At 38.4% G+C, this 10,567-nt stretch overlaps 1 protein-coding gene across 1 annotated transcript in view; it reads left to right on the plus strand.

The window, feature by feature from the left end:
- Positions 1 to 10,567, plus strand: part of LOC308701739 (interferon-induced protein 44-like) — a 226,867-nt gene that overhangs the window by 127,198 nt on the left and 89,102 nt on the right. The window lies entirely within an intron of this gene.

The following is a 10,567-nucleotide window of genomic DNA, read 5'->3' on the forward strand; positions in this document are numbered from 1 at the left end:
AAATGCTTTTTATGTAACGTTACAATCAACTTGGATGTTTAAGTAATTTCAACTTAAATTACATTAAACTGACTTAAAAAAAATAGTTGAATCTTGTATAACATAAAAAAGTTGAAAATTGCTTAACTTATTTTGATGAGTTAAGCAACGTAAAAAAAATATATGTTGTCATAACTTATTGCTCATATAATTTTCACAAGGGCTATATCTTAGTAATAACAATTTTTTCACAAAGTCACAAATGTGTTTTCGCTCTTTGGTTTATGTTTGTTTTTAAACATTTAGCACAAAACCAATTTAAACTATTTTTTTTTTTTAATTTTGTCCTCCAAACTAAAATCACCATCCTAATTTTATATACTTATTAGATCAGGAGTATTTTCATAAATGTCACAAAATGGTAACTAATTGTTTTAGGAGAAATAATAGAGGAAATGTTCAGCAGCTATTCTGTAGCCATGCAAGACTTTAAGATGCATACAGAAATTGATTAAATATGTATACAATGTAAAAAAATTACATGATCAATAAGTTATGACAACATATGTTTTTACATTGCTTTAACTCAACAAAATAAGTTAAGCAATTTTCAACTTTTTATATAAGTTATACAAGATCCGACTAATTTTTAAAGTCAGTTTAATGTAATTTAAGTTGAAATGACTTAAACATCCAAGTTGATTGTACTTAAAAATTTAAGGCTGGAAGAATGATGATTATGCATTTATATTTTTATCTCTGACTGGTTTCTTCTAAATGCCCTACATTACTACAACACTGAAATATGTTTCACATAAACCTTCCCTCGTCACCTTTTCGAAGCGGTAATGCGGCAAGGTGAAAACCGTAAACCTGAAAACAAATTGTTGATGAATGATGAATTCTTTGTTGTGCTCCTCATAAGATGACACAATGTGTTGTAAGAACGTCTAACTCCTAAAGGGAACTTTATTGAAGAGGTTGTTTGCTCTTGCCAATTAAACAGCTTTCAATGAATCAATTAGCCTTATTCATGCTAGAATCTCTGTCTTTAAATGGAATGGGTGGATGTGAAGGATCTTGAAGTGTCACATACAATGAATAATCTTTATGCGTATTAAAAAGTGAGACATGTGTGGCACATATGTGGGCGTCTGTGCATGTGTGGGTGAACAGCATTCCAAACCATCAAAGTCACTCTGGTTCCCATATTCATGTTCGAGAAATTTTCAACAGCCTGTATCCGTCAGCCCATTCCGATTGTTGTTTACCCCCCGATTTCTTTGTTGAAACAGAGAGGGAAGCATTAGGACATGCCTGTCAGTGCGTAGGGCCGTGGCTCATAGGTCTGTCAACAGGAAGTTGGGGAGAAATGAGTACTGTGGGAACACAGAAATTACACAAGACATAGTTACACATCCACCCTAAAGGTTATGAAGCGAAAGACAACAGTGTACTTTGCAGGTGTATTTCCTCCAACAGGGTGTGGGAGATATTACGTGTGTGTGTGTTGACTATTTTAATATATTTTAAAATGTCATTTATTCCTGTGATGGCAAAGCAAAGCTGAATTTTCAGAAGCCGTTACTTAATTCAGTCACATGAACCTTCAGAAATCATTCTAATATGCTGAGTTGCAGCTCTGGTAACACTTTTTACTCTCAATGTTAAAAGCAGTTGTGCTGCTCATATATTTGTGGAAACCGTGATCCATTTATTCCATCTATTTTGATATATTGACAGCTGACTCTACATATAATGGCTCTTACTCAACCAAATGAATAAATACGTGGACATTAACTACTGATTTGAGTTACCTGTATATTAGCCATATAAGCCTATATCTTAAAGCTTCCACTTCCTGTACAAAATAAATCGACCAATTCGTTGTTGAATGTTTATATGTGAATAAAAGCCTAAATTCGAACTGTTCATCATATAAAGCGGTCGTGTCTCTTCAGAAGATTTGGACTAAACCACTCGATTCAAATGGATTCGTTTTATGATCTCTTTATAAACTTTTTGAAGCGTCAAAGTGGTAATTGCTTAGCTGTCAATAGAGAGTACAGAATTGGGACAGATTTGATTAAAAAGATCATGTATGTTCCGAAGATGAATGAAAGTCTTATAGGTTTGGAACACATTTTTGGGTGAGCTATCCCTTTAAAAAATATCTGACCAATGAATCCTGTGATTAACCAATGAGAATCAAGTTTTCCAGAGAATCATGTAATGAGAAGTTAATACTGAGGCCCTCAGCCAATCAGAATTGAGGAACTAAAATAACCTGTATAGATTATGACATTTATAGCTTGCAATTCTGACTTTATTTCCCAGAATTCCGAGTTTCTATCTAACAACTCTGACTTTATAACTCGAAATTGTGAGTTTATATCATGGAATTCGGAGAAAAAAAGCCGTAATTGCAAGATAAAAAGTAGCAATTACCTTTTTTTGTTTTTTATTCAGTGGTGGAAACAAGCTTCAATAGCTTTTTTAATATTTAAAGTGGTTAATCTTCAGCTAATCATGAGCCCACTGATGCAGGTATTTTCGATATATAATCACAATATTACATCTTTTGTTCCAGGCCTTAGTAGCTCTGTAGGCATATTGCATTTGTATAGTCTTTCATAAGTAGCACCTGCAGAGCTTGACCACATTATAAATGAAAAAGCACTCCTTAATGGAAACCGAGAATAAGCACAAGAGAATTCGACCAACCCGTCAGCCAAATTCCAGAGCAAATCAAGTGTGTATTGCTTGTTATTAATCCACATTTCATGTTATATTCTACAACATCATATGATGAATTAAGACAAAGCGAAATTTCAGGGGTACCTTTGTTAGCCTCATGTTCAGCAAGGTTTATTTGTTCTCCGCAAACCCTTGTTATCCACCACCCACTCAGCAACCCACACTCAAACATGCATTCTCCCATGTACTCTCGATGTCCTGCAGGCTTAATCCTGGGTTGGCTCGGATTAGCAACTTCCCACGTTAGGCTAATTTAATCAGAACACTGCCTCTATAGAGAAGCAATGCACGGGGGCAGCGTGGCACACTGACATTTCACCTGTATCCGCTGTTTGTGGTAATCTAATCATTGATATGGAAGGTAATTCTGGCCCTCTGATTCCATCTGTGACGTAGGAAGCTTGGTCATCCTGCTTCCAATCAGACTTTAAAAATAGAAGCATATACACTTCACAAGAATGCCATTATTTCCTGTCTCTGTCTCCGAGCCGCAGTCCCCGCGAGTGGCTTTTCGCGCTAATGTGCCTGAATTGCTTACTTCCTCATTTCCCTGTGCTGTTCGAGTTCACCACAGAGAGCTCAGTTGTGTCCATCCGGTAAAGCATTTACATATGGGCCAATGAGGTTGTTTACTTTTACAACTTCCCACATAGTGGCAGAAGGAATCAGTTTATGACCTCTATGAAGTGTTCTTGGAAAAAGATGGATTAATCGAAGACTAAAACGTTGTTTCCTAGACAAGTTAATCCGGTTTCTGAACTTGGTTGCACTCTCTGTAGAGAATGTAATCTGAAGGTGTTCTTCATGTTGCTTAATTGGTGACTTCAGAAGTCAACAGCAATATTAAGAGGTTGATATTTATTTCGGTTAAGATACTCAAGAGTTGGTCAGGTTCATTGTTAAAAAAAGATAGATATTGTTTTAAAAATATAATAATCTTACCTAGTGCTTATATACCAGAAAAGAAAAGGTTTCAATATATCCTTATACCACTTCTTTTCAAAGGAAAAGTTTAATTTGTTCATGCAAATTAATTCTTCTTTGGTCCTTTCAGTTCCTCATTAGTTGATATTCAAACAGCTGCAAAGGTATTATGAAGCAAGAATTTTACAATTCAAAACTGAAAAGAATTACAGTGTACTAATGTGTGCAATGGCACTTGCTCGGCTGTGGTGGAACCCCGTGGATGTATGTAATGTGAAATCTGGCGTATTTACTCATGAGCACTATAGAGCTGCAGCAAAATGACGTGGCCAAGATGCTAATTGGCTGATGAACATAGGTGTACTGTACAGTCCTGAAATGTTAACTGGCGATTATACTAAGTTGTGGTGTCAAAAGCAGCAAAAAAAAAAAAAAAAAAAATGAGGTTAAAAAAACTGTCAATGGAGAAATATAGTGTAGTTACAACATCTACCAGCAGGGGCTAATAGGCCATGCTAAGAAGCAAAAGCTTGACTCTTTATGTTGCATCAAGCATTCTTTATGATGCTTTACATCATCATTTTGTGAAGTAATCTCTTTTAAAAATTAAGTGTGAAACATTGTTTAACCGGGGGTTGAAATGGCGCTAAGCATAGTGAGACCCAATAGTCGCTAACATCAGAGTATCCAATATCCGGTGGGTAGAACAGCACACTGGTAATCATGACTTTCCACTGAATCACGGAACCAACCCTTAAGGCGATGATACACGGGGCAACATTTTTGAGCAATGCTGCCGGGCAATGTTGCTTGGGCACTTTCACATTGAGAATTGCCAATAGATTTCTATCTGGATGCCTTAGATCAGTCGTGGGCCCTGTGTCTCATCTGGTTGCCCATTGACGGCATTATTGCCCAGCAACATTGCTCAAAAAGTTGCCCAGTGTATCATCAACTTTAACCTCTTAATACCTTTCAATTAATAACTCTTCCCCCTGGGCTTTCACAGACAAGGCTTAAGCCCAGTCCTGGACTAAAATGCATGTTTGAGCTGTTTTAACTGTTTTAAATTGTTTTGTCTCAAGATGCACACCAGTAATGTTTTTTTCTAAGGCACGTTTATAAAAGCTACTTAGATGTCCTCATTAAACTAAGGCCTAATCCTGGCTTAATCTAAGCCCTGTCTGTGAAACCAGGCCATTAAGCTAAGAGGCTAACAGAGACTGATGCAGTCCATGTTTAGTCATGCTGGGGTATAACAGATCAGAATATATGATATGTGCAGCAGCAATGCCTTGCAGTTCATTTGTCAAAGAGGTCTATTTTTGTACTCTTGTTAACCTATCTGGCACCAAGCACGAGTATGTGTTTACATGCAGCACTATGTTATGCTAATGTTTCTGAGGACGTATTCACCTCACTGAGGTGCATCATTTGTTGGATGGGTTACAAGTGCAGTGCGTCAACACACTGAAGGTTCATAAGACGTTTTGTACACCGATATTGCACATTGCCCATGTGGTATTCATATTTAAATATCTTTCTGCAAAACCACACCAGCAACCTTCTACTTATTACATGTAGTGGTTTCCAATAATCTGAGGCCTTGTGAATTCTAAGAGGCGATCTATTTGGGGGATTGCCCTAGATTGAACCCAGTATTTTTTGCCCATGTAATACCTTTATCAGCATTCTGTAAACACCGTGATAAAATGCATGCTACATAACACCATGGCTAAACGGTTAAGATGTGTCAATCAGTCAGTTATAAATTATGTAGTGAATCATGTCCAGTTGTTCCTCAGCGCACAATGGATCTTTTTGCTTCAATTCACCCTAAACCTGTAGCAGAAGAAAGCTTCTACTAGTTTGAGTTAGTACGGGAAATATGAAAGCTAGCTTTAGCATGCACGCTATCTTTCTGGAATGATGACAAGACGGGAGTTCCTGGGAGTATTACCTCAGAGGGATAGTCATAGCATAACTTGATGAAAGGGCAACAAGGTGGTGAACATAAATAAGTTCACTGTCAAGCCTTCGTTTTGGCTTCGTATAAGGCTAGTTTGCCTACTGCAAAACTGCTGTCATCATTACTTCTCGTAATTATGTTCACCATGAAAATGAGTGACCAATTGGCATCGTTTTCCATCTAGCGCCTATACAGTCAGAGCATTCCTGACCTCGCCTAACAGCCCAACCTTCCCCGCCCCACCACCTGCTAATTCCGGGCCAGCTGACAGAATTAGATCAATGGCTGGGCTCATGGTTATGTTTGATCTGCTGTCTGCCAGCACTGGAAAACGTCATACATTTGCATGCGGGTGTGGGGCCCTGCACCAAAGTTCAGGACTGCATAAGTGTGTAAATGGTGCTATGTCTACTTGGGTAGTGCTGGATGGAAACTAGCATGATGACATATTTTCCTAGTGCTTCAGCATTAAGACATGTGATTAGGAAACCAGCACGAGTGTTGGGTAAGGACAGGATGATACATTTGAATCTACATTTACAATAGGCCTTTCAAATGAATTTGCTAATTTTGAACTATTCATTATGAAAATAATTAGGTAAAAATTATAAAATTATTAATGTAAAAGAACAATTCATGCCCATGGCCTGTATGTAAATTCCATAAGGGAATCCATAAGTTCCAATGCCATGGAAACAATTCAAGCAATTCATTTTTTTTTTTTTTTTTTTTTTTTTTTAGAAGTTGAACTTCTAACTTGATACAGCCATCAAATGCAGCACTCATGCAGGAGACACTGCAGAAAACTCAAGTGCAACAGTCAATGTCCACCTGGTGCATGTATACATAGAACAATAATTTCAAAGCAGTGCTGTGGAATGCAGAAACTTGTTCTTTGTGAATGGCCTTTTGCTGTGCATTAAAGGTTTACATTCTATCAGTCCCCTGGGAATCAAACGTATGACTTTAGTATTAATTGAGCTATTGAAAGAAAAAAAAAAACATTCTATTTTTGTTTGTGCAAACTCACTTAATGTTCTTGCCAAACAAGAGGTTCTACTTAGAGTAGAGATGCATCTACAGAAGCGCAAATTTACTTTTCTCTCTTTAGTTAAACAGTAGGTCTATGTGACAACTGGGTTTTCCCTAATTGGTTTTCCATGCAGTGCTGCAGGGTTGATTCCACAGTGTAATGCATTCTAAGGGGCAATGTTTTGCATTTAAGGGGGAAAAATCAGAGCTTTTTTCCAGCTGGATACCTTACATGGGAAAAAAAGTGATGAAGGTGGAGAAGGAAAGTGCTTCTTGATTGGTTAGTTTAAGACTAGACACTTGACAGGTGACATGAGCTGCGTCCCAATTCAAAGGCTGCATCCTTTGAAGGCCGACTGTGTAGCCGCAGCGTGGCAAAGGCTGTCCCAATTCGAAGGCGGCCTCCAAATGCGTCCTTCATTTCCCATGAAATTAAGGATATAACAGATGGATCCTTCGCGACCTTGCCTATCCCATAATTTATTGTAACCCAATACTGAATTACACTTAATTGAAAGTATTGGGTTTCAACTTACTCAAATATCTAATGATACAAATGTATAAATAATAATAATAAAAAAACTTAAAGCGGTTCAAATGTTGACATATCTTACTAAGATGCTGTTATATATAGTTATACTGTATATAGACATAAATGGACCATGGTGAACATATTTAGACAGTTTGTAAATCCTGTTTTGTTTTCAGACAGTTTAATATAACTTTCAAAAAATCCCAGTACAAACGTTACTGTCACTCATCAATGGCAGCTGTCACAGTTGCTAGATGACAAGAACAATCCTCCGTCGGCTAGACCGTCCCATTTAACAATGCTCGGTCTGACCCTCGAAGGATGCTGGAGACTGAACAGGAAGTCTTTGGATTCTGGCAAGTTTAGGGGGAAGGATTTGTGAATTGTCAGCCATTTCTTGATGTGCCTTACAGATAATAAAATGGGTTCACCTCAATTTCTCTGGCTGTAGTGTAGACATCTTTTAAACCTTTAAAGTACATCAAACGAATGTGTGTTATAAGCCTATAATATACAACTGTTTTACTTAAACTGTGCTGTAGAGTTTGTGTACAGGGTTTCACTCTACAAGAGACCCATGTACCCCGCCTCTCCATTGCTTTCCCAGTCAACTGATTTAACAACCTCACCCTTCGGGAATGTGACACTTTGCTCTGTGGAACGCAAGACCACCACAAACGCCACTGTTAGTATGAGGGAGATGCAAAGAAAGTTAGCTTGTCCTTTCCTTTCCTTGCAATCAATAAAAAGTATGTTGTACCTACTTCTCTGCCATGGTTTGTGGAGGACTGTGTGTTTGTCTGGACCAAGTAGGTCTACAATACCTGGAGAAGGTCAGGAGGCCTTCCCAGTCATCTCCATTGCTTAGCTTGCGTAGGACCCCCAGAGGTAAAAGTCTGGTAATTAATATCTCTGGAAAGATACTATTTGCAGTAGATGATCTAGTTATGACATTTACTGGCAGGGACTCTCAGGGAGTCATTATTTAACCACTAATCCGTTTAGTACCGCAAAAAAAAAAAACCTTAACAAAAGATAGTCAGTATGACTAATTTGAAAGACTTACAAGGGGACGCCATGTCCCCTTGCCCAAATGTATAGTTGATTACTTGAGATGTCAATCAGGGTTATTTATCACTAGAGCAAAGCTGACAAAGTTCAACCTCAGAGTTTTGAGGTGTGTTGTGGATTTGCAGGTTTCTCTAGAATGCTTGCTCTACATTCTATTTGTAGGCACCTTTGCAAGTGTGGGTGGGAGTGACAAAAAAGGATGTGGTGTAGGGTCTACATCGAGAAACAGCTCTATAAGACTGACCTAAGACCGGATGCTTTTCTCAGAACTCCAGCCGTAGTCAATTCCAGTAATTGCAGAACTGGTCGCAGATCTGCGCTGGTCCGTATGTCTGTGTAGGCGGGAGTGTCAGGCCTTCGCGCCCACTCCCAGCCTGTGTGCAGTATCTCACAGTCACCTGAGAGTCTGAAGCCCAGCAGACTGCAAGCAAAACCAGGTCAGAGCTTTAAGCTGCACTTTTACAGTTGTCAGGCATCTCAAGCATTACTGTGACACCTATGCCAGTGGTTCCCAACCCTAGTCCTGGTGTACCCCCAACACTGCATACCCATTAAGGTCTTGGCATCTTTACTAATACTGGGGGTACTCCAGGACAAGGGTTGAGAACCACTGACCCCTCAAACAAACGGGTCCAATCCTTCTCCAAGAGGGACATTCCTGCAGAGTTTAGATTACAAAGGTGTCCACTCCTGCTACTGGAGGGCCACCTTCAAACCGTGTTTAGCTCCAGCACCAATTAAACACACCTGAAGCATCTAATCGAAGTCTTCAGAATGACTAGAACTTGTGGGCAGCTGCATTGAAGCAGATTGGAGCTAAACTGCAAAAATGAATACAGAAATGAACACTAGTCCCAACAACCTTATTTTGCAATGTAGAAGCTATTTCCTGTGAATGTGTTTATTAGCCGCTATAGGTACACAAAATAATTATGCGTGTTAAACCAATAAACCAGTGTGCCTATGGTTACGATAATTAAAATTATTTTAAAAATGGCAGTTTGCAATTTTTTCTACTAACATTACTCAAAAAAAGCATATGACACCGGAGGCCTTGTACATTGCACAATGGCCATGCCCACTTTTACCTTAAAAATAAGGTGGACAATGGTGGCTTTTTTTCCATTGACATTGCTTGATCATTTTATTCCAATTTGGTATACTATTTCTTCAAAAACACTTTGGTGCTGTTGGGATATCTTGTTCCTAAAATTAAAGATAGAGAAAAGTTTTGCAAGGGAAGAACTTCTAACCTAAAACTGTCCCTTCTTGAGACTTCAGAACCATAATTAGGACTATCCCGTAGAGGAAGTTTAAGAATAGAGGCTATACTCACACTTGAGATAGGAACAAAAGATGGCAACAAGGGAAACATTGTGAGACATAAATAGAACCTTGTGGTTCCTTAAACCATAAGTAATCTTAAAACATCAGACTTGCCACACTGATTTCCGACACTGTCAGTCTGTGAAAAGATGACATGTCTGCATTGGTTTTTCATTCTGTCTGTTCAACTATTCATAAGCAATTCATCACAAACATATAGTAAACATATGCAAGTTATGCAGTGCAAGTAACAATTTAGACAAACTAGTGAACCCAAAAAACTTTTCTTAGCAAAGGACGATTACTACTTTCTGCAAGTGTTCTCTGTCAATTCTGTACATGTGCCACTGGGGCAAGCTGTAGCATGTTGCCACGCTAGACATCTGACGTTCATAAAGACGCATTTGGTTTAGTCTCGTAAAACTCCAGTCAGCACAAGCATATAGCTCTGGAGCGTCCATATACCCAAATTACCCTGTACTTAAGCAAATATAGGACTTTAACTCCACAACGTCCACCGTCTGTAGGATGTTTCTTCTTGCACCATAGTCTAGCTGTATTTCTAACTCTGTTGTTGGCTTGTTAGTACCTGCTTATCAGTTTTTAGGGATCTAGAAAATGCTTATGAAGGAAACTTGAGTAGGTTGAAAATTAGCATAACAGCTACGAGGCTTGAAGATGCAAACAAGGAACAAATGCAATATGGGTAAATAAAATAAAAAAACAGTCACAAGAATTGGTGTCATTAGCTATGTTTCCATCTAAAGTTGTGAATTTAACATATGCAATTGGAATATCGCAATAATTATTTGCAAATAAAGCACCGATTCCATCCAGTAAGCCGAAGACAACAAAATCATCACTTCCTGATACACTGGTGCTAAATATCAATAAGAAAAAAGGAAGTTGCTGCAGTAGGAGAAGCCACTGTATATAATTTCATATATAACAAAATTACTCGCGCCTCAGAACACGCA

The sequence above is a fragment of the Scardinius erythrophthalmus genome (genome assembly GCF_964197995.2).
Source record: "Scardinius erythrophthalmus genome assembly, chromosome: 14".
NCBI classification, from domain to species: domain Eukaryota; kingdom Metazoa; phylum Chordata; class Actinopteri; order Cypriniformes; family Leuciscidae; genus Scardinius; species Scardinius erythrophthalmus.